The sequence below is a fragment of the Phyllobates terribilis genome, unplaced genomic scaffold (genome assembly GCF_046119375.1).
Source record: "Phyllobates terribilis strain yellow unplaced genomic scaffold, ASM4611937v1 Scaffold_3__8_contigs__length_932513732, whole genome shotgun sequence".
Taxonomy (NCBI): domain Eukaryota; kingdom Metazoa; phylum Chordata; class Amphibia; order Anura; family Dendrobatidae; genus Phyllobates; species Phyllobates terribilis.
The window spans coordinates 826,165,733-826,192,990 of record NW_027362763.1 but is presented as its reverse complement, the minus strand read 5'-3'; positions in this window follow the sequence as shown (position 1 = coordinate 826,192,990).

Here is a 27,258-nt window from a genome sequence, read left to right as displayed (position 1 = left end):
ACAAGGGCGCCGCCTCCTGGTGGTAAGTGATAGCTGGGCGCCTGTGGGTCACAACGCCACCCGGTGCTGGTTCTCGGAGCACCCGGATAGCTCTATCCTTGAACTGTGCAAAGTCCAGATGGGGATCCTGTAAGGCCATTGCCCGCAACTGGGTTCGGTGGGCATTGCAATATAAACCCTCTATAAATTGTTCAGTCAACAGCCTGTCCTCGTTTCCCACCCCATCAGGGTCGGTCTGCTTTATGGCCCTCAGGGCCTCTTGTAGGTTTAGTGCATAGTCCCTTATACTCTCATGCGCTCGCTGCTTGCACCCGTAGAATCTAAGCTTGATCTCGGCTGAGGTGCGGGTATCGAAGGTGTCCCTCAGCCGGGTTAGTATCTCTGCGACAGTCCTCCTCCCAGGTGGCCAAGATTTTACTTCTCTTTTGGCTGCCCCGGTTAGTTGGGCCACCAGGATGCTCACTTTTTGCTCTTCTGTGAGGGGGTACACCTGGAAGAGGCTATCCAGCTTTTCTCTAAAGTCATGCAGGGTATGTGACTCCCCTGAGTACTGGGGTAGCCAAGCTGCTCCCGGGATATAGGGCATGGTGAAGGGCATAACTGCAGCAGCGGTAGCGCTGGCGGGGGTTGAGGCAGTGAAACTCTCCTCCGTATCCGACATCTTCCTCCCCCCTAGTGGACCGTGGCCTACCTTGCGATGATCCTCTTCCGTAGGCCGCGGCTCCGCAGTGGATCGTCAGGGTTGAGGACCTTCCGTCGCGCTCCTGTGACGTCGGCGTCTGCTGGGCTCCTTCCAGGACCTTACGCAACGTCCGGACGTGAGGCGGGGCTTCAGTTCTCGCGCGCTTTCGGAGTCCACGCCCCTCTTCTTCCCGCGCGGCGTCCTCAAGATGGCGTCCAATGGCGGGAAAACTCCACGGATGGCGGGAAGAAGGTCGAAGATGGCGCCGGATGGCGGGAAACCTCCACGGATAGCGGGAATCTTCACCACTGGTAAGTTTGAACAGTCTTTGCTTTTCAGGCACGCAGTACCCGGTGGTTGCGGGCACGAAATCCTGCCGACTACGCCAAAGTTGACGCGCCCCTGGGCCTGTGTCGCGCTGCGCATGCGGGAGCTTACCCGGAGCCGGATCTGTGGAGGGTTGTAGTCTCGTGGCGGTGACCCGGTCCGTGCCCAGGGAGTCAAACTAGACGGCAGTCCATTAGTAGTAAATGGTTGATGACTACGCCACCCGTTGAGTGCAGCCAGGGGGCTGCTGCTGCAGGGCAGACCGCTGAGGCCGATGGTGGGATTGTGCAGCGTGATAGTATAACCCCCAACGGGAGGGGTATGGCCTCAGGGCAGCCGACGTGGATGATGGGGGTAGCAGGAACCACTCAGAGACGGTACGGTGTAGTTCAGGGTCTTTACTGGTAACAACAAAAGACCCTCCCGGAGTACTTGCTAGCGGATGGGGCCTGGTCAGTCCTTGAGCAGATGGGATCTCCCCTGGCCAGGCGTAGTTGTAGGCCTCCCAAACTGACTGTACTCTTCTGGCTACCTTGCTAGGAGCTGATGTAAGTAGCCCACGTCCCTGAGTGTACCGTGTGGTGCTCACCCGTATGGCCGGTGACTCGGGGCCTTCTAATGGCTTCCGCTCCACGATGGCGGTGCTGGTCCCACGCGTGTGACCGTGCCTTCGGGCTTCTGGGCCAGAGGACCTGAAATCCCCTGCCTGACGGATTCTGCTGCTGGGCAGGAATTAGTCCCCACAGCCTCGGACTCCGGGTCCGGTAAAAAGTCTTCTTAGTCAGGGCGAACTCTGCAGCTGCCAGCCCCTGACTCCTTGTAACTGCTGTTTCTTCCTATGCTGTCTCTACTTCTTCTCTTCTTCTACTCACTCACCCTGCCTCAGCCCCAGGTTTATATAGGGGAAGTTCTTCCCCTCCCAAGACTGGGCAGGAGGTGTGGCATGCACAGGATCCCTGACTAAAGGACCTCCCACCTGCTCTCAGACATAACATTACGTTACTGTGGCAACCAGACCCCTGGGGTGTCACATATACATGGCCCCGCATAGTGCTCTGTACTACTGTATACATGGCTCCGCATAGTGCTACCTACTGTATACATGGTCCTGCATAGTGCTCCGTACTTTATACATGGCCCCGCATAGTGCTCCGTACTGTATACATGGTCCCGCATAGTGCTCAGTACTACTGTATACATGGCTCCGCATAGTGCTACCTACTGTATAAATGGTCCCGCATAGTGCTCCGTACTGTATACATGACCCCGCATACTACTCTGTACTGTATACATGGCCCCGCATAGTGCTCGGTACTGTATACACGTCCCCCGCATAGTGCTCTGTACTACTATATACATGGCCCCGCATAGTGCTCCGTACTGTATACATGGCCACTGCATAGTGCTCTGTACTGTATACACGGCCCCGCATAGTGCTCCGTACTGTATACACTGCCCCGCATAGTGCTCCGTACTGTATACACGTCCCCCGCATAGTGCTCTGTACTACTATATACATGGCCCCGCATAGTGCTCCGCACTGTAAACATGGCCACTGCATAGTGCTCTGTACTGTATACACGGCCCCGCATAGTGCTCCGTACTGTATACATGGCCACTGCATAGTGCTCTGTACTGTATACACGGCCCCGCATAGTGCTCTGTACTACTATATACATGGCCCCGCATAGTGCTCCGTACTGTATACATGGCCACTGCATAGTGCTCTGTACTGTATACATGGCCCCGCATAGTGCTCCATACTGTATACACGGCCCAGCATAGTGCTCCGTAGTGTATACATGGCCCCGCATAGTGCTCGGTACTGTATACACGGCCCCGCATATTGCTCCGTACTGTATACATGGCCACTGCATACTACTCTGTACTGTATACATGGCCCCGCATAGTGCTCCGTACTGTATACATGGCCACTGCATAGTGCTCTGTACTGTATACATGGCTCCGCATAGTGCTCCATACTGTATACACGGCCCAGCATAGTGCTCCGTAGTGTATACATGGCCCCGCATAGTGCTCGGTACTGTATACACGTCCCCCGCATAGTGCTCTGTACTACTATATACATGGCCCCGCATAGTGCTCCGTACTGTATACATGGCCACTGCATAGTGCTCCGTACTGTATAAACGGCCCTGCATAGTGCTCCATACTGTATACACGGCCCAGCATAGTGCTCCGTGCTGTATACATGATCTCGCATAGTACTCCGTACTGTATACACGGCCCCTCATAGTGCTTCGTACTGTATATGACGCGCCCCCTGGGACATATTCCTTTTTGAGGGGAATACCCGGCACCGGATCAGATGGGGGGTTGTAGTCTCCGAGCGGCTGTGACCCGGTCCCGTGCCCAGGGCGTCAAGCTCAGTGTGATGTGGCAGTTCTATAGATGTTACTAAAGTTCTTTTGTGTCGACTACGCCACCCGTTGTGATGCGGTCACTGTGGCCGCCGCTGCAGCAGGGTCCGCTGAGGCTGATGGTGGGTGCGCAGCTTGGTGGGATAACCCCCAACGGGAGGGGTATAGCCTCAGAGGGGACAGGCGCAGAGGATGGGGGTTGTGGTGGTGTAGTGCAGACGGCAGTGAAGACAGAGTCGGGTTGTGCAGTTAAGGGTGTTTACTTACTGCAGATGTTGTACTGGTCACTCCAGCTGCTAGTGACCACCCGAGCCGTGCTGCGTCCACCAGGTCCTGGATCCAGCCAACCCCCAAACAAGTCCGGAGCGTGGCCCTGAGCTCTCCCTCTGTCCTTTCTTCAGCCGTCCCCACCAGTGATCCACCTAGGTCCAGCTCCCTCGGGCCTTCTGTTGGGACACCCTTGGCCCTGGGTTCCCTGACCCTTCATGTGGTGTGCCTTCGGGGTGAATGTGGTGGGTGACCGTGACAGACACTGCCCACGGTCTCCGGTCTCTGGCTGGGGATTGTTTTTACCCCCACCAGCTTGGGTTCCGGTACCCTGATGCCGACTCTTCACCCGGTGCTTTTAGTTGGGATCTCAGAGTCCTTCTCTTCTGTGCTCTGGGTCTCTCTCTTTTCTCCTCTCTCACTCTGGGTCTTTGTCTTTCTTCTCTCCTCTGCTCCTGACTTGTTCTCTGCAGCTGACTGACTCTCTGCATCTGATCCTCTGCATCTGACCCTGATTCTAGTTGGTGCCCACCTTATATACACCCTCTATGTGTGAGCTCAGGTGACCAGCACCCAATGAGCTCCTATCTTTACCCAGGCTGCTCCCCCTATCTGCCCCTACACTACATGGGATGTACCACCCCCCTCCCACTCCAGCCAGGAACAGACTCGGTCGTACCTGCACATTTCTAAGTGGGAGTACCGTCGGCCTGTTCCTCGGAAATGGGATGTGTGTAGTGCATGCAGCCTACCGAGCTCAGTTCCACTCTCCATCCTTATCCGGGAGTGGAATATCACACCTCTGGGTTGAGGTGCAATACCCCTGTAGCAGCCGAATCCTCAGGGTGCTACATTCCCCCCTGGTAAATCACAGCACGTCCTCGGGCTGTAAGACATAAAACATCACCAAAACATACAAATTTTTATAAACATATAAAACATATAAAAAACATTATATAAATAACATATCTTAGCAGATAAAACTTTCTCGTCGTCTCCTGTTTCAAGTTCCTCCTCCGGACACTGTGCACCGTGTGTCCGGGAAAAGTGCGACAGTCTCTTAGAAAATCTGGTTTTCTATAAAACCGGTAGGGGGCGCTTTAGGACGCGCAACTATTTACAGGGGAAGTTGGCCGCTCTCAGTCCTCGGCCAGGTAGAGGGAAGGGAATGGCTGCTCACAGTCCTCAGCCTGTAGGATGAAGGGGTTAACGGGTAACAGTTCACTGGTCCCAACGGGGACTATTTTAGCAGCAACAGTTTCAGTTTCTTTATACCCCCATTGGGTAACTTATTTACAGCTCCTGCTCTGCCGCACTCAACGGCGTCTTCCTCCTGCTCTTTGAACTTCAGACCCGTCCGGGTCCTCTTGCTCCTCCTCCCCGTACCGCAACTCCTCCTCCGTCAAGCGGTGTACGTGGAGGGCGTAAGGTCCTTTGGCACACTTGTGCCGGGTAAAGGTGACCTCATCTCCGATGTAGAGGTCACGACCTCTGTGCCCCTCCGGCAGATGGGACTCCACGTCTCTGCGTGTGACAAAGACGTCGCCGTGGGTGTTGTTGTCTCGAATGAAGCCCCACCCGTGCTGCTGGTTGAACTTTATTACAGTCCCGGTGGTACGGGGACTGTGCGTTGCACGGGGGTCCCTCCTGGTCCGGCTCTTCTGCTCGGCACTCCGTACTTGGGCCTGCTGTTCCCGGACCCGCCTCTCTCTCCGCTCCCTCGCGAACTCTTCGAGCTGTTGGCGGCAGCACTCTGCACGCTCTGCTGCAGCGGCCCTAGTTTCCTGAGTGAACCCCATTAGATCTTCTCCGGTGGGGTCCCACTCAAACTGTGCTTCCGCTAGCGGGGGCGAGATCCGTGCCACGGGCTTCGGAGCCGGAATCAGGGGTTCATCCAGGGGTCTTAGTCTCTGCTGCCGTTCCAGCTCATGGTATCCTTCGGGCCAGATGAAGGGCCGCCCGTCCGGCCATGTAAGTTGGCTGAACAGGTCCTCCCCCAGGTGTGGCACCCTTGGTATTGCGGGCGCGGGCGCGGTGGTGGTGGCGCCCGGGTTGCCCAGGCCTTGCAGCCAGGCCTGGGGCACCTGGAAGGTGAAGGGCACCGTTAATACGGCGGCGCCCTGGGCTACCTGGCCTTGCGGCCAGGCCGGAGGCTCCGCGGAGGTAGGGGGCGCTGTTGGTGATGCGGCGCCCGGGGGTACTAGGCCTTGCGACCAGGCTGGTGGTATTTCCTGCTTTGTCACGCTCCGGGTCGAGGCGCGTGACGTCACAGGGGTCGCTGCGGCGGCTTCCGGTCGGGGCCTAGTCCATTGCGGTGACGTGGCGGCTATGGGCACAGCAGGGGGACTTTCGGGCTCTGCGACGGGGAGCTGGGGCAGGTGAGCGGTGTCACGGCTTGGGGTATAGGCGTCCCCTTTACCTGCCTCCATGCGTTCGGCTCCCTCCTCGGCGCCGTCTCCGGCCTTTGGTCCTCCCGCGCCATCCTCAGAGGCGGTCTGCTTCCTCTTCCAGGGTAGCGTGCTCCGTTGACTGGTCTCAGCTTGCTGGGTCATCTCCCGGCTCCACTCCGCCAGTATCTCGCGCTGTACCCGGGCCATCCTCCGTGCGAGGCCCTCCAAGGCAGTTTGTGCACACTCCCGGTCTCGGGGGAGCTGCGCTAATATCTCCGCTAGACCTAGCGGGGTGGTAGACTCTAGCAGGCTCCTGACCATCGGGTCGGTGCTGCTCTGCTCTCCTTCCGGCAGGCTCCTGGCCAGCGGGCCGGTGCTGCTCTGCCCTCCTTCCTCGGTCTCTAGCAGACTCCTGGCCAGCGGGCCGGTGCTGTTCTGCTTTCTCTCCATCTCCGGGTAAGCTCCTCCGCTACTCCTCGTTAGACCTCTTGCCTCCGGGTGCGCTCGCTCCAGACTGCTCCAAGCGACACCCATCTTTTCTCTTCTCTTTCGTCTCCTCCCACTTTGAGGGCGGTCCCGGGGCAACTCGGTGACTGTCAGCTCCAGGGGTAGTTCTTTCACGCTGACAGACACCTCCAACATCACAGTCTCTGTTGGTGGGGGCGGTTTCCACTTTTGGCGCCATTTTCTGTCCCGGCCCACGATGGGAGGTGGCCTCTTGCCCTCCTTTGGCACGCCCATAATGGCGTCCGCTGCTCTTCCAAGGCGGGAAATCTGCGGTTTTGGCGGGAAGCGTCGCCCAGTGGCGGGAAACTCTGCAGATGGCGGGAACAAGTTGGAAATGGCGGACAATCGGCGGGAAACGACTGGTGATGGAGTCCGATGGCGTGGACCCTCCGGAACCGGCGGGAGACTTCTTTCTGAGGTAAACTTGCACTTTTCTTCAGGCACGCAGTACCCGGGTGTTGCGGGCACGTAATCCTGCCGACTACGCCAAAGTTGACGCGCCCCCTGGGACATATTCCTTTTTGAGGGGAACACCCGGCACCGGATCAGATGGGGGGTTGTAGTCTCCGAGCGGCTGTGACCCGGTCCCGTGCCCAGGGCGTCAAGCTCAGTGTGATGTGGCAGTTCTATAGATGTTACTAAAGTTCTTTTGTGTCGACTACGCCACCCGTTGTGATGCGGTCACTGTGGCCGCCGCTGCAGCAGGGTCCGCTGAGGCTGATGGTGGGTGCGCAGCTTGGTGGGATAACCCCCAACGGGAGGGGTATAGCCTCAGAGGGGACAGGCGCAGAGGATGGGGGTTGTGGTGGTGTAGTGCAGACGGCAGTGAAGACAGAGTCGGGTTGTGCAGTTAAGGGTGTTTACTTACTGCAGATGTTGTACTGGTCACTCCAGCTGCTAGTGACCACCCGAGCCGTGCTGCGTCCACCAGGTCCTGGATCCAGCCAACCCCCAAACAAGTCCGGAGCGTGGCCCTGAGCTCTCCCTCTGTCCTTTCTTCAGCCGTCCCCACCAGTGATCCACCTAGGTCCAGCTCCCTCGGGCCTTCTGTTGGGACACCCTTGGCCCTGGGTTCCCTGACCCTTCATGTGGTGTGCCTTCGGGGTGAATGTGGTGGGTGACCGTGACAGACACTGCCCACGGTCTCCGGTCTCTGGCTGGGGATTGTTTTTACCCCCACCAGCTTGGGTTCCGGTACCCTGATGCCGACTCTTCACCCGGTGCTTTTAGTTGGGATCTCAGAGTCCTTCTCTTCTGTGCTCTGGGTCTCTCTCTTTTCTCCTCTCTCACTCTGGGTCTTTGTCTTTCTTCTCTCCTCTGCTCCTGACTTGTTCTCTGCAGCTGACTGACTCTCTGCATCTGATCCTCTGCATCTGACCCTGATTCTAGTTGGTGCCCACCTTATATACACCCTCTATGTGTGAGCTCAGGTGACCAGCACCCAATGAGCTCCTATCTTTACCCAGGCTGCTCCCCCTATCTGCCCCTACACTACATGGGATGTACCACCCCCCTCCCACTCCAGCCAGGAACAGACTCGGTCGTACCTGCACATTTCTAAGTGGGAGTACCGTCGGCCTGTTCCTCGGAAATGGGATGTGTGTAGTGCATGCAGCCTACCGAGCTCAGTTCCACTCTCCATCCTTATCCGGGAGTGGAATATCACACCTCTGGGTTGAGGTGCAATACCCCTGTAGCAGCCGAATCCTCAGGGTGCTACATATACATGGCCCCGCATAGTGCTCCGTACTGTATACATGTCCCCCTCATAGTGCTCCGTACCGTATACATGGCCACGCGTAGTGCTACCTACAGTATACATGGCCCCACATAGTGCTCCGTACTATATAAATGGCCCCTTATAGTACTCCGTACTGTATACACGGCCCCTCATAGTGCTTCGTACTGTATACATGGCCCCGCATAGTGCTCCGTACTACTATATACATGGCCCCGCATAGTGCTCCCGTACTGTATACACGGCCCCCGCATTGTGCTCGGTACTACTATATACATGGCCCCGCATAGTGCTCCGTACTGTATACATGTACCCCTCATAGTGCTCCGTACCGTATACATGGCCCCGCATAGTGCTATCTACTGTATACATGGTCCCGCATAGTGCTCCGTACTGTATATATGGCCCCGCATAGTGCTCCATACTGTGAACATGGCCCCGCATAGTGCTACCTACTGTATACATGGTCCCGCATAGTGCTCCGTACTGTATATATGGCCCCGCATAGTGCTTCGTACTGTATACACGGCCCCGCAAAGTGCTCCGTACTACTATTTACATGGCCTCGCATAGTGCTCCGTAATGTATACACGGCCCCCGCATTGTGCTCGGTACTACTATATACATGGCCCCGCATAGTGCTCCGTACTGTATACATGGCCTCGCATAGTGCTGCATACTGTATACATGGGCTCGCATAGTGCTCCATACAGTATACATGACCCCGCATAGTGCTCCGTACGTATACATGGCCCCGCATAGTGCTCCGTACTGTATATATGGCCCCGCATAGTGCTCCGAACTGTATCCACAGCACGCATAGTGCTTCATATGGTATACCCGGTCCCGCATAGTGCTCCGTATTCTATATAGGGCCCCCACATAGTGCTCTGTACTGCATACATGGCCCCCGCATAGTGCTCCGTACTCTATACGTTGCCTGCATAGTTCTCCGTACTGTATACATGGCCTCGCAAGTGCTCCGTACTGTATACATGTCCCTCCATAGTGCTTCGTACTGTATACATGGCCTCGCATAGTGCTCCATACTGTATACATGGCCCTGCATAGTGCTCCGTACTGTATACATGGCCCCGCATAGTGCTCCGTACGTATACATGGCCCCGCATAGTACTCCCTACTGTATACATGTCCCTCGAATAGTGCTTCTTACTGTATACATGGCATTGCATAGTGCTCCATCCTACTATATACAGTGGTGGCCAAAAGTATTGGCACCCCTGCAATTCTGTCAGATAATACTCAGTTTCTTCCTGAAAATGATTGCAATCACAAATTCTTTGGTATTATTATCTTCATTTAATTTGCTTGCAAGGAAAAAACACAAAAGAGAATGAAGCAAAAATCAAATCATTGATCATTTCACACAAAACTCCAAAAATGGGCCAGACAAAAGTATTGGCACCCTCAGCCTAATACTTTAGCCAAAATAACTGCGAACAACCGCTTCCGGTAACCATCAATGAGTTTCTTACAATACTCTGCTGGAATTGTAGACCATTCTTCTTTGGCAAACTGCTCCAGGTCCCTGATATTTGAAGGGTGCCTTCTCCAAACTGCCATTTTGAGATCTCTCCACAGGTGTTCTATCGGATTCAGGTCTGGACTCATTGCTGGCCACCTTAGAAGTCTCCAGTGCTTACTCTCAAACCGTTTTATAGTGCTTTTGGAAGTGTGTTTTGGGTCATTGTCCTGCTGGAAGACCCATGACCTCTGAGGGAGACCCAGCTTTCTCACACTGGACCCTACATTATGCTGCAAAATTTGTTGGTAGTCTTCAGACTTCATTATGCCATGCACACGGTCAAGCAGTCCAGTGCCAGAGGCAACAAAGCAACCCCAAAACATCAGGGAACCTCTGCCATGTTTCACTGTAGGGACCGTGTTCTTTTCTTTGAATGCCTCTTTTTTTTCCTGTACACTCTATGTTGATGCTTTTTGCCAAAAAGCTCTACTTTTTCTCATCTGACCAGAGAACATTCTTTCAAAACAATTTAGGCTTTCTCAGTTACGTTTTGGCAAACTACAGCCTGGATTTTTTATGTCTCGGGGTAAGAAGTGGGGTCTTCCTGGGTATCCTACCATACAGTCCCTTTTCATTCAGACGCCGATGGATAGTACGGGTTGACACTGTTGTACCCTCGGACTGCAGGGCAGCTTGAACTTGTTTGGATGTTAGTCGAGGTTCTTTATCCACCATCCGCACAATCTTGCGTTGAAATCTCTCGTCAATTTTTCTTTTCCGTCCACATCTAGGGAGGTTAGCCACAGTGCCATGGGCTTTAAACTTCTTGATGACACTGCGCATGGAAGACACAGGAACATTCAGGCCTTTGAAGATGGACTTGTAGCCTTGAGATTGCTCATGCTTCCTCACAATTTGGTTTCTCAAGTCCTCAGACAGTTCTTTGGTCTTCTTTCTTTTCTCCATGCTCAATGTGGTACACACAAGGACACAGGACAGAGGTTCAGTCAACTTTAATCCATGTTAACTGGTTGCAAGTGTGATTTAGTTATTGCCAACACCTGTTAGGTGCCACAGGTAAGTTACAGGTACTGTTAATTACACGAATTAGAGAAGCATCACATGATTTTTCAAACAGTGCCAATACTTTTGTCCACCCCCTTTTTTAGGTTTGGTTTGGAATTGTATCCAATTTGGCTTTAGGACAATTATTTTTGTGTTTTTTCATTGAAGACAAATTAAATGAAGATAATAATACCAAAGAATTTGTGATTGCAATCATTTTCAGGAAGAAACTGAGTATTATCTGACAGAATTGCAGGGGTGCCAATACTTTTGGCCACCACTGTACATGGCTCTGCATAGTGCTCCGTACTGTATATGACTCGCCCCCTGGGCCGCGTGGGGAACTCGGAACCGGGCCTCTGGTGGGATGCTGGGGGTGGTAGTCTCAGTGTGGCCGCGACCCGGTCCGTGGCTCAGGGTGGTCAAACCAGTGGCAGTCTTAGTGTAATAACAAATGTCCGACTACGCCACCCGTGGATTGCGGTCAGTGGGGACCGCCGCTGCGCTGCAGACCGCTGAGGCTGATGTTGTAAGCTCAGCCAAGTATGGGATAACTCCCCACGGGAGAAGTATTGCCTCAGGGCAGCTAGTGTGGATGATGGGAGTGATGGTGCGAGCGTCCCAGTACTAATGGTGCTGGTGCGGCGATGAAACACAGAGACGTGTGGTGCAGTTCAGGGTCTTTACTGATGGTATAAAGCAGACCCTCCCGGGAGTACTGGTTAGCAGTAGAGGCCTGGTCAGTCTGTGAGCAAGCAGAATCTCCCCTGGCCAGGCGGAGTTGTAGGCCTCCCCGCCTATCTGCACTCTTTCCTGGCTACCTTGCTGTAAGCGGTTACAAGTAGCCCACATCCCTGAGTATACCGTGTGGTGCTTACCCGTATGGCTGGTGACTTGGGGCCTTCTGTTAGGCTACGCTCCTGGATGGCGGCGCCGGTCCCTCTCTTGTGACTGAGCCTCCGGGCTTCTATGGCCAGAGGACCTGGAATCCCCTGCCGGCTGGTTTCTGCTGCTGGGTGTATATCAGTCCCCACAGCCTCGGACTCCGGTGTCCGGTTGTAGTGTCCTCAGCCAGGGCGAGCTCTGCTCAGCTCCAGCCCCTGGTCTTCAGCTACTGTTCCTACAGAGCTCCTGCTGTATCTTTCCCTCTCCAAGCTCTAACTCTCTAATCCCGCCCCAGACCCAGTTTATAAGGGCAGATTCCTCCCCTCCCAGGTCTGGGCGGGCAGTGTTGCATGCATAGGGCTCCTGACCAGAGAAACCTCCCACTTGCTCTCAGACATAATATTTCTATTACTGTGGCAACCAGACCCCTGGGGTGCCACATATACACGGCCCAGCATAGTGCTACCTACTGTATACATGGTCCCGCATAGTGCTCCGTACTGTATACATGTCCCCCGCATAGTGCTTCGTACTGTATCCATGGCCTTGCATAGTGCTCCATCCTACTCTATACATGGCCCCGCATAGTGCTCCGTACTGTATACATGGCCCCGCATAGTGCTCCATATGTATACATGGCCCTGCATAGTGCTCCGTACGTATACATGGCCTCGCATAGTGCTCCATACTGTATACATGGCCCCGCATAGTGCTCCGTACTCTATACATGGCCCCGCATAGTGCTCCGTACGTATACATGGCCCCGCATAGTACTCCCTACTGTATACATGTCCCTCGCATAGTGCTTCGTACTATATACATGGCCCCGCATAGTGCTCCATCCTACTATATACATGGCCCAGCATAGTGCTCCGTACTTTATACACGGCCCAGCATAGTGCTCCATACTACTATATACATGGCCCCACATAGTGCTCCGTACTGTATACACAGCCCACGCATAGTGCTCCGTACTGTATACATGTCCCCCGCATAGTGCTTCGTACTGTATACATGGCCTTGCATAGTGCTCCATCCTACTCTATACATGGCCCCGCATAGTGCTCCGTACTGTATACATAGCCCCGCATAGTGCTCCATATGTATACATGGCCCCGCATAGTACTCTGTACTACTATATACATGGCCAAGCATCGTGCTCCTTACAGTATACATGGACCTGCATAGTACTCCATACTACTATATACTTGGCCCCGCATAGAGCTCTATACTGTATACATGGCCCCGCATAGTGCTCCGTTCTGTATACATGGCCCCGCATAGTACTCCATACTACTATATACATGGCCCCGCATAGTACTCCGTACTGTATACACGGCCCGCGCATAGTGCTCCGTACTACTGTTTACATGGTCCCGCATAGTACTCCATACTGTATACATGGCCCCACGTACTGCTGTTTTGTATACATGGCCCCGCATAGTGCTGCACACAGTATACATCACTCCGCAAAGTGATCCATACTGTATACACGGCCCCCGCATAGTGCTCCGTACTACTATATACATGGCCCCGCATAGTGCTCGGTACTGTATACACGTCCCCCGCATAATGCTCTGTACTACTATATACATGGCCTCGCATAGTGCTCCGTACTGTATACATGGCCCCGCATAGTGCTCTGTAATACTATATACATGGCCCCGCATAGTGCTGCACACAGTATACATGGCCCAGCATAGAGCTTCATACTGTATACATGGCCCCGCATACTGTTGTTTTGTATACATGGCCCCGCATAGTGCTGCACACAGTATACATGGCCCCGCATAGTGCTCCGTACTGTATACACGGCCCGCACATAGTGCTCCGTACTACTGTATACATGGCCCCGCATAGTACTCCGTACTGTATACATGGCCCCGCATAGAGCTCCATACTGTATACTTGGCCCCGCATAGTGCTCCGTACTGTATACATGGCCCCGCATAGTGCTCCGTACTATATACATTGCCCCGCATAGTGCTCCGTACTGTATACATGGCCCCGCATAGTATTCTGTACTACTATATACATGGCCAAGCATCGTGCTCCGTACCGTAAACATGGCCCTGCATAGTACTCCATACTACTATATACATGGCCCTGCATAGAGCTCCATACTGTATACATGGCCCCGCATAGTGCTCAGTACTACTATATACATGGCCCTGCATAGTTCTCCGTACTGTATACATGGCCCCGCATAGTACTCCATACTACTATATACATGGCCCCGCATAGTACTCCGTACTGTATACACGGCCCGCGCATAGTGCTCCGTACTACTGTTTACATGGTCCCGCATAGTACTCCATACTGTATACATGGCCCCACATACTGCTGTTTTGTATACATGGCTCCGCATAGTGCTGCACACAGTATACATCACTCCGCAAAGTGATCCATACTGTATACACGGCCCCGGCATAGTGCTCCGTACTACTATATACATGGCCCCGCATAGTGCTCGGTACTGTATACACGTCCCCCGCATAATGCTCTGTACTACTATATACATGGCCCCGCATAGTGCTCCGTACTGTATACATGGCCCTGCATAGTGCTCTGTAATACTATATACATGGCCCCGCATAGTGCTCTGTACTGTATATATGGCCACCGCATAGTGCTCCGTACTGTATACACGGCCCCGCATAGTGCTCCGTACTGTATACATGGCCCCGCATAGTGCTCCATGCTGTAAACATGGCCCCGCATAGTGCTCCGTCCTGTATACATGGCCCCACAAATGTGAAGCCCAGCTGTGCTTGGTATCACAGATCCTAGAAGGGTGTATTGAAGGATTCCTCCACAAGAGGCCCCCATAACCATTCACACATCTCCACCTTCCACCTCAGACCACCAGAGGGATAGATAAATAGAGAAGGTGTAGCCAGGCAGCAGTTAGTCTAGACTGGAGTCGACAGAGAGCAGAAGTCTGTTGAGAGAGTTCCTGCAGTAGAAGCCTGAGAGAGGTTAGTCTGCAGTGGAGTATGTTCTAGACTCAGTTGTAGCTCAGAGAAGTGAGCTTAGGTGTGCCGGCGCCATAAGATCGGTGAAGCACGGCAAGCTGCCGTTAGTGTGAGTAGCCTAGGAGGGCCCTAGTAGGCCGAAGGCGAGTAGAGAGAGTTAGTTCTTAGGGGCAGAGAAGCTTAACTAGCTCACCCCGAAGAAGAAGCAGTTACCGGACACCGGGTCCGAAGCTTACCGGGATCTCCATGACCCAGTAAGATAAACCGGAATCCCTGGAGAACTACAAGTCCCAGGATCGCTAAAGTGCTGATACGTACCAGAGCCAGGAGACACATAGGCCCCGTAGGTCGGGAGCGTGCACTCCAAGAGAAGGCCCTACCACAAGGTCAGCCAGCGCAGGACAGAGACAAAGTTAGGCCTAGCTTCAGGCAGGTCAGAAACTTACTACGCAGAAGCAAGAAACAGGAGGCCCAAAACCCGCTCATTGGGGAGGATCCGGACATACACCCTTCACCCTACAGTGCTCCGGGAAGTGCCTGAATTTCCATCAGTAAAAGATACTGAAGTGACTATTGTGTCCGTCCCTGTTCTTGCTCTGACTCGGCTGAGTCTCTCCGTCCTGCTTTCCCCGTCCATACCCTGCGCTGATGCCTAGCTCCACCTGTGGGGAGCCATACCATCTAGCTGCCTTATCACCGGCCTCAGTGGACTGCGCAGCGCTGGTGAATATCATCAGAAACCATAGGTGGCGTCACGAACTCTTTCATAAAACTTAACATCTATCAACGCCTTTTTAAAGAGAGACCCCAGAGTACGGGCACGGGAGCCGACCACCACGACCTCCTTAAGGCTAAACGCCCGGGTAACCGAGTCACCCCCATCCCCTGGGCTAGTCATCTCTTCTGGCGTCATGAACAGGATCACATGCCCGCTGCAACGACAGAGTGTTGTGCCCGTTGCCACCGGGTACTGTGTGCCTTTATTCTGAACTGTGTACGTGAAGTTGTGGTGAAGGTTGCCGCCATTGTTGGGTCGCTGAGCGAGAAGAAGGACGTAATCGCGGGAAAATAAGGGGCGTACCTGCAAAAGAGCGCGAAGTCCCGGACACGCCCCACGCTTTGACGTCAAACCAACAAGCGCCAGGTCCTGTAAGGAGCGTCGCTGAACGTGCTGACATAGGACGCAAGCGACGCAAGGTCCTGAAGACACCCGTCACCTGCGGAGCTGCAGCTTACCGGAAGAAAAACCAGAAGATAGGCCACGGTTAACTAGGGGGGCGCCAAGATGTCCGACGAGCAGCAGAATGCCGATCTACCGGTCAACGTCCCTGAAGTTCAGCCCGCGCCCGATGATGAGCAGGCCGAAGCCTCCACTCTACCAGCAGCGCCCATCACACCTGTAATACCTATGACTTTACCGTACATTCCTGGAGCAAAGTGGCTCCCCCAGTACAACGGCAAACCAGATACCCTGTCTGGATTCAAACGGAAGATATGTGGTATCTTGGACATGTACTCCATGACAGGTAAACAAAGAGCCGCCGTTGTATTAGGACAACTGACCGGTGCTGCGGAACGGGAAGTGGAAACATGGTCGGCCGCAGACCAGGAGTCAGTATCCGCAATATTCCAAAAACTACAGACTGTCTTTGAGGACCTTACTGAGGCGGACCTCCGGATGAGGTTCTACAGCTGTTCCCAACAACCAGAGGACAATGTTCGGGACTACGCCTGGCGTCTCTAAGGGGCCCTGTGGGCTCTGAACCATGTTAGTCCAACCAGCGTTGAAAATGAGAACAAAATGCTGAAGGAACAGTTTGTCCGGGGACTGAGGTTTCCAGAGGAGAGCAGGGCTGGGCGTTGGTGATCCCTGGATCATCCAGATGCCACCTTTGACAATCTCAAGGACATGTCTATAAGAGGACTGCAGCTCCTGTAAACAAATGCCATCCAATGTTGCCAGGGTGGGGCTACCCCAGAACCTGCAACACCCACCTTTTCCCCAGAGACTGCTGAAGCTAAGGTTCCAGTAACGTCCCCTAGAGAGCTGGACAGTCTGCGCTCTGAAGTGCGTCAGTTGAGCAAAACCCTGACCACTGTGCTGAGTGCTCTACTGCTGCAGACGGAGCCTGAGGAAGGAGGGAAGATCCTGCTAGCCGATAGCCCTGAGGATGTCCCCTGGATGCGAAGGAGGAGGAGGCCAACACCACCCTCACAGAGGACCAGTGACCAGCGCCGTCCACCTAAGGACCCAGCCTGCTACCGCTGCCGCAAGACCGGACATATCGTCCAGAATTGCCCTTTAAACGAGAAAACCCTGGGTCCGAGGGCCGACACCCAGGAGTAGACTCACCAGGCCCATCAGACTGGTACAACAGGTTCGTCGGAGCAAGACCTTTCCTGTCCATTGTGTTGGACGTGATCCCGACGCATGCCCTGCTGGACACAGGATCTCAGGTAACCATCATGCCTGAAGTCCTCTACAAGAGGTTCTGGTCCATGGACAATCTACGTCCGCCAGCTCCAAATTTGTCTGTATATGCTTCAAATGGACTCTCCCTTAACCTACTCGGGGTTAAAAATGTGACTGTAAAGGTGGGGAGAGTGGAGCTGAAAGACCAGGGATTAATTGTAGTGGAGACTAACCCTGATGACAGCAACCCGTATATGGTATTGGGCACTAACGTTGTTGGTAACTGTTTGGGAGAAGTTGTGTTCTTGCTCCAACAGATAGCCGACACTGCGAGACCGAGACAGAGGAGGGCACTGCAGAGGGAGATCCGCGTCCTGATGTATCAACAGCAAGTAAAGTTAACAGATGGTGAAATCGGTAACGTGCGGGTAACAGACCCCATACCCATTGTCATCCCCCCAATGAGTGAAATGCTCATCTGGTGTAGAGCTGCCATAGGTCTTAGAGGACAGAGCTATCAGGCGGTAGTAGAACCCCTTTGCTCCGAGCACAGACCCACGCTCTTAACTGCCAGGGGAGTGGTAGACGTACGTAATGGGAGGGTGCCCGTCCGTCTTCTCAACTTAGGGGAAGATGAGGTCAAACTGCCACGTTATGCCACTGTTGCCAAATTACATGCTGTCAATAATAACTGCATTTATGAGGCGGAGTCCTTAACTTCACCAGAAGAAGTGGAGGATAATGACCCTGCAACCCAGGTGGAGGATTGGTGTCAACAGCTCCATGTTGGGTCGGATACCACTCCTACCCATCAAAAACAGGGTGTACACCGGGTGGTTCAAGAGTACTCGCAGGTGTTCAGTAAACATCCACTAGACTTCGGGAGAGTTAAGGGGGTTCAACATCATATCCCCACAGGCAACCATTCCCCAATCAAAGAACGTTATAGGCCTATACCCCCAGCTCACTACCAGAAGGCAAAAGAAATGCTGCATGACATGAGGAAGGCGGGAGTGATAAGGGATCGTTGTAGTCCCTGGGCAGCTCCCCTAGTGCTGGTTAGGAAGAAGGACGGGAGCATGAGAATGTGTGTAGATTACCGTCAAGTAAATCACATTACACATAAAGATGCATACCCTTTACCACGCATAGAGGAGTCCCTAGCTGCCTTAAGGTCTGCAAATTACTTTTCCACCCTTGACCTCACTAGTGGGTACTGGCAAGTAGCTGTGGCTGAGGAAGATCGGGAGAAGACGGCCTTCACCACCCCGATGGGACTCTACAAGTTCAAAAGTATGCCGTTTGGACTCTGCAATGCCCCCGGAACGTTCCAGAGATTGATGGAGTGCTGCCGGGGACACCGCAACTTCGAGACTGTGTTACTTTACCTGGATGACGTAATTGTGTACTCCAGAACGTACGAGGACCACTTGAAACACCTGGCAGAGGTATTTGAGTCACTGTCCCGATACGGGATGAAGTTGAAGCCCTCAAAGTGCCACCTGCTCAAGAGGAAGGTACAGTACCTGGGGCACATTGTCAGTCCGGAAGGGGTAGCATCAAACCCGGAGAAAGTCACAGCCATCCAGAAGTGGCCGGAGCCGAAGAACCTCAAGGAGGTGCGTCAGTTCCTGGGACTAGTAGGATACTACTGGAGGTTCGTAAAGGACTACACTAAGAAAGCAGCTCCTCTGCAAGACCTCCTGGTAGGGCAGTCCCCCAAAGGCAAAAACCCCCCATTCCACTGGGGTAAGGAGCAAGCCGAGTCGTTTCAGGAGATGAAGGAGATCCTGACAGGTGATGAGATCCTAGCCTACCCTGACTACAGCCAACTGTTCCTGCTGTATACAGATGCCAGCATGAAGGCCTGGGTGCTGTTCTAAGTCAGAAGCAGAATGGGCAAGAGAAAGTGATCGCATACGCAAGCAGGAAGCTCCGCCCGACTGAGAGGAACCCCGAGAACTATAGCAGCTTCAAGTTGGAGTTCCTAGCCTTGGTCTGGGCCATCACTGAAAGATTCAATCACTATCTGGCTTCCAGCAAGTTCACTGCCTTTACTGATAACAACCCCTTGACCCACCTTGAAACAGCTAAGTTGGGGGCTCTGGAACAACGATGGATGGCTCGGCTGTCAACCTACCAATTTACAATTAAATTCCGGGCGTGCCGCAAGAACGCCAACGCCGACGCCTTGTCTAGGATGCCTCACCAGTCAGACACAGAAGAAGAAGTGGATGACTTGGAAGAGATTGAGCTACCTGCCTTTCATCGGAATGGGATGATTCATGAGCAGAGAGTCTCCAGGAAGCAGCGTGGAAAGACGTTAAACCCCCTGCCTCACCACAGCTGGAAAGAGACCCAGGACAGCGACCCGGTTGTCAGCCGCATTAAACAGCTGATAACCCAAGAAGGTGCCTCCCTGGAGAAGGATGCGTCTCTCCAAGCAAAGCAACTGTGGAACGAGAGAAGCCGGCTGTTTATCTACCGTGAGAAGCTGTGCCGGAGGTACGTCAATCCAAAAACTCATGAGATGGTATGGCAGATAGTGGTCCCGAAGACAGACATCCAGATGGTATTAGAGGCTTACCACGATCAGGCGGGGCACTTTGGCTGGAAAAAGCTAGAGACCCTGCTGAAATGTCGATTCTACTGGGTAGGAATGCGCAGCTCCATTGAGAGGTGGTGCCGGGACTGTGGACCCTGCGGCCTAAGAAGGAAAGACTTCAGCAGCCAGAAGGCACCCCTGCAACCCATCGAGACGACTCGACCCCTGGAGATCATGGTCCTGGACCATGTCAAGATGTCCCCCAGCAGGTCAGGGTACTCCTATGCTCTGACCATGGTGGATCACTACTCACGTTTCCTGGTGGTCGCCCCTGTCAAAGACCTGACGGCAGAGACAGCAGCGAAGACGTTCCAAGCGTATTTCTGCAGGCCCCATGGTTACCTTGAGCAGGTGCTGACGGACCAAGGCCCGGCCTTTGAGGCTGAGTTGTTTAAGGAGTTCTGCTATTTGTACGGTTGTAAAAAAATCAGAACTACACCGTACCATCCACAAACCAACGGTCTCTGCGAAAAGATGAACAACATCATCATCGACCTGCTAAAGACTATACCACTTGAGGAGAGAAACCAGTGGCCAGACCTACTACCTGACCTAGTGGATCTGTATAATCATATACCAATGAGTTCCACCAATTGCACTCCGGCATATCTCATGCGGGCAAGGCCAGGAAAGCTGCCCATGGATTTGGAGCTTGGTGTAGTTGAACCTGAAGCTGATATGACCACTGAGGACTGGGACAAGACCAGACAAGAGCGGGACAGAAGGGTACAATCTTGTGTCAAGGACAGTCTTACTCGGGTGAGAGAAAAGCAGGAAGTTCAATACAACAAAAACGCACCCGCAGAACCTTTTACACCTGGCGAAACAGTACTAAAAAGGAAAAGACGTAACCACAAACTTGATGACCAGTGGGAAAAAGACCCCTACACTGTGTTACCGTCAAGGTTTGACAACAAAAAGACATGCATAATCAGTCGTGATGGAGGAAAAACATCAGCTACAGTGTCCAGGGACCACTTAAAGTTGTGTCCAGATTTACTGAAACCTCAGGAACAAGTGCCTTTCACAATCCCGGAAGAACCTAAAGAAGCGGTGATACACACTGACCTTGGAGACTTCCCAGCTGATTGGCCTCAGATAGGAGGTGCAGTAATTATTCCAGTACTCCAATTCTATGAACAGCCAGAAAACCCTCCACAGCAAGTTGTACCTGTAAGTGCTGCAGAAGAGCCAGCTCAAGAAGTATCCCCGGATGAAGGATCCCCGGCAGGAGCAGAGCAAGAGGGCCCAGCCAATGGTAGACTTGCCAGTCCAAGAGAGAGGTTAAGGCAGTTTTACAACATGGTCACACGTAGAACTGGTAGAGTGACTGAGGATACAGACACTGACACTCCACCAACCACAGCACTACGCAGATCAGTATGTAGCACGAGAGGTAAACCCCCTGCTAGGTACACTGAATAAAGTAGTCAAATCTCTGGGAGTGTAGATAGCTACCCCTGGGGTATTGTATATTAAATTGTAATGTACTGCATAATTGTTTATTTTCATGCATGCTTATCAATTTGTGCTTTTTCCTATTAATTCTTTATTGCCTACATAATGAACTTCGTGGCTGAGGACTATGTGCAGCCCAAAAACTCTTATTGTACATAGTTGCGCTCCCTGAAGTGCCCTTTTAGGTGACCTCAGAAGGAAAACCTGTCTGGAGTGGCTCTCTTGGAGGTCCAACTCGGGATCTTCATGCCCTGCAGCCATCCCAGGGCCTACGTAGGGGGGGTTTCGGACAGGTCCCTCCAAATCACCAAGTACTCTACGTTGTGGGATGGACATCCTTCTGGGGAACCTCGCCATAGGAGACTTGGATTCTGAGGACACTCTGTATTTGTTATTGTTATGTAACGTTAAAGATTCGTGCCTCCCATAAAGGGAAGATTGTTCTTGTATTGCTTATGTTTTCCAATGTTCCTGTTGTTATAAAAAAAGTACTTCAGCCCGGGAGTGATGAGTTTAACTAGGGGGGAATGTGAAGCCCAGCTGTGCTTGGTATCACAGATCCTAGAAGGGTGTATTGAAGGATTCCTCCACAAGAGGCCCCCATAACCATTCACACATCTCCACCTTCCACCTCAGACCACCAGAGGGAGCCCGTTAGGGATAGATAAATAGAGAAGGTGGAGCCAGGCAGCAGTTAGTCTAGACTGGAGTCGAAAGAGAGCAGAAGTCTGTTGAGAGAGTTCCTGCAGTAGAAGCCTGAGAGAGGTTAGTCTGCAGTGGAGTATGTTCTAGACTCAATTGTAGCTCAGAGAAGTGAGCTTAGGTGTGCCGGCGCCATAAGATCGGAGAAGCGCGGCAAGCTGCCATTAGTGTGAGTAGCCTAGGAGGGCCTGAGTAGGCCGAAGGCGAGTAGAGAGAGTTAGTTCATAGGGGCAGAGGAGCTTAACTAGCTCACCCCGAAGAAGAAGCAGTTACCGGACACCGGGTCCGAAGCTTACTGGAATCTCCATGACCCAGTAAGATAAACCGGAATCCCTGGAGAACTACAAGTCCCAAGATCGCTAAAGTGCTGATACGTAACAGAGCCAGGAGACACATAGGCCCCGTAGGTCGGGAGCTTGCACTCCAAGAGAAGGCCCTACCACAAGGTCAGCCAGCGCAGGACAGAGACAAAGTTAGGCCTAGCTTCAGGCAGGTCAGAAACTTACTACGCAGAAGCAAGAAACAGGAGGCCCAAAACCCGCTCATTGGGGAGGATCCGGACATACACCCTTCACCCTACAGTGCTCCGGGAAGTGCCTGAATTTCCATCAGTAAAAGGTACTGAAGAGACTATTGTGTCCATCCCTGTTCTTGCTCTGACTCGGCTGAGTCTCTCCGTCCTGCTTTCCCCGTCCATACGCTGCCCTGAGGCCTAGCTCCACCTGTGGGGAGCCATACCATCTAGCTGCCTTATCACTGGCCTCAGTGGACTACGCAGCGCTGGTGAATATCATCAGAAACCATAGGTGGCGTCACGAACTCTTTAATAAAACTTAACCTCTATCAACGCCTTTTTAAAGAGAGACCCCAGAGAATGGGCCCGGGAGCCGACCACCGCGACCTCCTTAAAGCTAAAGGCCCGGGTAACCGAGTCATCCCCATCCCCTGGGCTAGTCACATAGTGCTCTGTACTGTATACATGGCCCCGAATAGTGCTCCGTACTGGATACATGGCCCCGAATAGTGCTCCGTACTGTATACATGGCCCCGCATAGTGATCCATACTGTATACACGGCCCCGCATAGTGCTCCGTACTGTATACACAGCCCCGCATAGTGCTCTGTACTGTATACATGGCCCCGCATAGTACTCAGTACTGTATACATGGCCCCGCATAGTGCTCCATACTGTATACATGGCCCCGCATAGTGCTCCGTACTGTATACATGTCCCCCTCATATTGCTCCATACCGTATACATGGCCCCGCGTAGTGCTACCTACTGTATACATGATCCCGCATAGTGCTCCATACTGTACATATGGCTCAGCATAGTGCTCCATACTGTATACATGGCCCTGCATAGTGCTCCGTACTGTATACATGGCCCTGCATAGTGCTCCGTACTACTATATACATGACCCCGCATAGTGCTCCGTACTGTATACACGGCCCCCGCTTTGTGCTCGGTACTACTATATACATGGCCCCGCATAGAACTCCATACTGTATACATGGCCCCACATAGTGCTCCATACTGTATACATGGCCCCGCATAGTGCTCCGTACTGTATACATGTCCCCCTCATAGTGCTCCGTACCGTATACATGGCCCCGCATAGTGCTACCTACTATATACATGGCCCAGCATAGTGCTCCATACTGTATACATGAGCCCCTCATAGTGCTTCGTACTGTATACATGGCCCCGCATAGTGCTCCATACTGTATACATGGTCCCGCATAGTGCTCCGTACTGTATTTATGGCCCCGCATAGTGCCCCATACTGTGAACATGGCCCCGCATAGTGCTCCGTACTGTATACATGGCCCCGCATAGTACTCCGTACTGTATACATCTGCCCCTCATAGTGCTTCGTACTGTATACATGGCCCCGCATAGTGCTCCATACTGTATACATGGCCTCGCATAGTGCTCCATACTGTATACATCGTCCCGCATACTGCTCTGTTTTGTATATATGGCTCCGCATACTACTGCATACAGTATACATGACCCCGCATAGTGCTCCGTACGTATACATGGCCCCGCATAGTGCTCCCTACTGTATACATGGCCCCACATAGTGCTCCGTACTGTATATATGGCCCCGCATAGTGCTCCGTACTGTATATATGGCCCCACATAGTACTCCATACTGTATACATGGCCCCGCATAGTGCTCCCTACTGTATACATGGCCCCACATAGTACTCCATACTGTATACATGTCCCCGCATAGTGCTCCGTACTGCTACCCGTATAGTGCTCCGTAGTGCTACCTACTGTATACATGATCCCGCATAGTGCTCCATACTGTACATATGGCTCAGCATAGTGCTCCATACTGTATACATGGCCCTGCATAGTGCTCCGTACTGTATACATGGCCCTGCATAGTGCTCCGTACTACTATATACATGACCCCGCATAGTGCTCCGTACTGTATACACGGCCCCCGCTTTGTGCTCGGTACTACTATATACATGGCCCCGCATAGAACTCCATACTGTATACATGGCCCCACATAGTGCTCCATACTGTATACATGGCCCCGCATAGTGCTCCGTACTGTATACATGTCCCCCTCATAGTGCTCCGTACCGTATACATGGCCCCGCATAGTGCTACCTACTATATACATGGCCCAGCATAGTGCTCCATACTGTATACATGAGCCCCTCATAGTGCTTCGTACTGTATACATGGCCCCGCATAGTGCTCCATACTGTATACATGGTCCCGCATAGTGCTCCGTACTGTATTTATGGCCCCGCATAGTGCCCCATACTGTGAACATGGCCCCGCATAGTGCTCCGTACTGTATACATGGCCCCGCATAGTACTCCGTACTGTATACATCTGCCCCTCATAGTGCTTCGTACTGTATACATGGCCCCGCATAGTGCTCCATACTGTATACATGGCCTCGCATAGTGCTCCATACTGTATACATCGTCCCGCATACTGCTCTGTTTTGTATATATGGCTCCGCATACTACTGCATACAGTATACATGACCCCGCATAGTGCTCCGTACGTATACATGGCCCCGCATAGTGCTCCCTACTGTATACATGGCCCCACATAGTGCTCCGTACTGTATATATGGCCCCGCATAGTGCTCCGTACTGCATATATGGCCCCACATAGTACTCCATACTGTATACATGGCCCCGCATAGTGCTCCCTACTGTATACATGGCCCCACATAGTACTCCATACTGTATACATGTCCCCGCATAGTGCTCCGTACTGTATATATGGCCCCGCATAGTGCTCCGTACTGTATCCACAGCCCCGCATAGTGCTTCATATGGTATACCCGGCCCCGCATAGTGCTCCGTACACTATATACGGCCCCCACATAGTGCTCTGTACTGCATACATGGCCCCCGCATAGTGCTCCGTACGCTATACGTTGCCCTGCATAGTTCTCCGTACTGTATACATGGCCCCGCATAGTGCTCCATACTGTATACATGGCCCCGCATAGTGCTCCATACTGTATACATGGCCCCGCATAGAGCTCTGTACTGTATACATGGCCCCACATAGTGCTGTGTACTGTATACATGGCCCCACATAGTGCTGTGTACTGTATACATGGCCCTGCATAGTGCTCCGTACTGTATACATGGCCCTGCATAGTGCTCCGTACTGTATACATGGCCCCACATAGTGCTGTGTACTGTATACATGGCCCCACATAGTGCTGTGTACTGTATACATGGCCCTGCATAGTGCTCCGTACTGTATACATGGCCCTGCATAGTGCTCCGTACTGTATACATGGCCCCACATAGTGCTGTGTACTGTATACATGGCCCCGCATAGTGGTCTGTACTGTATACATGAGCCCCTCATAGTGCTTCGTACTGTATACATGGCCCCGCATAGTGCTCCGTACTTCTATATACATGGTCCCGCATAGTGCTCCGTATGTATACATGGCCCTGCATAGGACTCCGTACTGTATACATGGCCCCTCATAGTGCTCCATCCTACTATATACATGGCCCCGCATAGTGCTCCATACTGCATATACGGCCCCACATAGTGCTCCGTATTACTGTATACATGGCCCCGCATAGTGCTACCTACTGTATACATGGCCCCGCATAGTGCTCCGTACTGCATATACGGCCCCACATAGTGCTCCGTATTACTGTATACATGGCCCCGCATAGTGCTACCTACTGTATACATGGCCCCGCATAGTGCTCTGTACTGTATACACGGCCCCGCATAGTGCTCCGTACTGTATACATGGCCCCGCATAGTGCTCCGTACTACTATATACATGGATACAACAGGAGAAACAGAGTTCATATAGGCATAAAAACAGTATAGCTTTATTAGATGCAAGATAATAAAAAGGCCACAACAGTGGCGACACCAAGTAAATCAGATTACAAAAATACAGTACATGGTAACATTTGTATAAAGTATATGTAGCAAAAGCCCCCCCAAAAAGAAAGAGGGGAATGGTAAGCGGAGAGCATATGGAATACACCATAAGTAAAGGGTATCCGCACAAGTGTGCAGGTATGCATCAAGTGTCAAGAAAAGATTCCAAATACCGCTTACCAGTCACTAATATGGGAGGGCCAGCAGAAGAAAGGTGACAGGTAGACCAAGAACAGGGTGAACTTAATGCACCAAGTGGCCAAAATGGTCCCGCATAGTGCTCCGTACTGTATTCACGTCCCCCGCATTGTGCTCGGTACTACTACATACATGGCCCCACATAGTGCTCCATACTGTATACATGGCCCCGCATAGTGCTCCATATTGTATACCCGGCCCCGCATAGTGCTCCGTACTCTATATACGGCCCTCGCATAGTGCTCCGTACTGTATTCACGGCCCCCGCATTGTGCTCGGTACTACTATATACATGGCCCCGCATAGTGCTCCGTACTGTATACATGGCCCCGCATAGTGCTCCGTACTGTATACATGGCCTCGCATAGTGCTCCATACTGTATACATGGACTCGCATACTGTTCTGTTTTGTATATATGGCTCCGCATAGTACTGCATACAGTATACATGGCCCCGCATAGTGCTCTGTACTGTATACATGGACTCGCATACTGCTCTGTTTTGTATATATGGCTCCGTATAGTACTGCATACAGTATACATGGCCCCGCATAGTGCTCCGTACGTATACATGGCCCCGCATAGTGCTCCGTACGTATACATGGCCCCGCATAGTGCTCCGTACTGTATATATGGCCCCGCATAGTGCCCCGCATTGTGCTCGGCACTACTATATACATGGCCCCACATAGTGCTGTGTACTGTATACATGGCCCTGCATAGTGCTCCGTACTGTATACATGGCCCTGCATAGTGCTCCATACTGTAT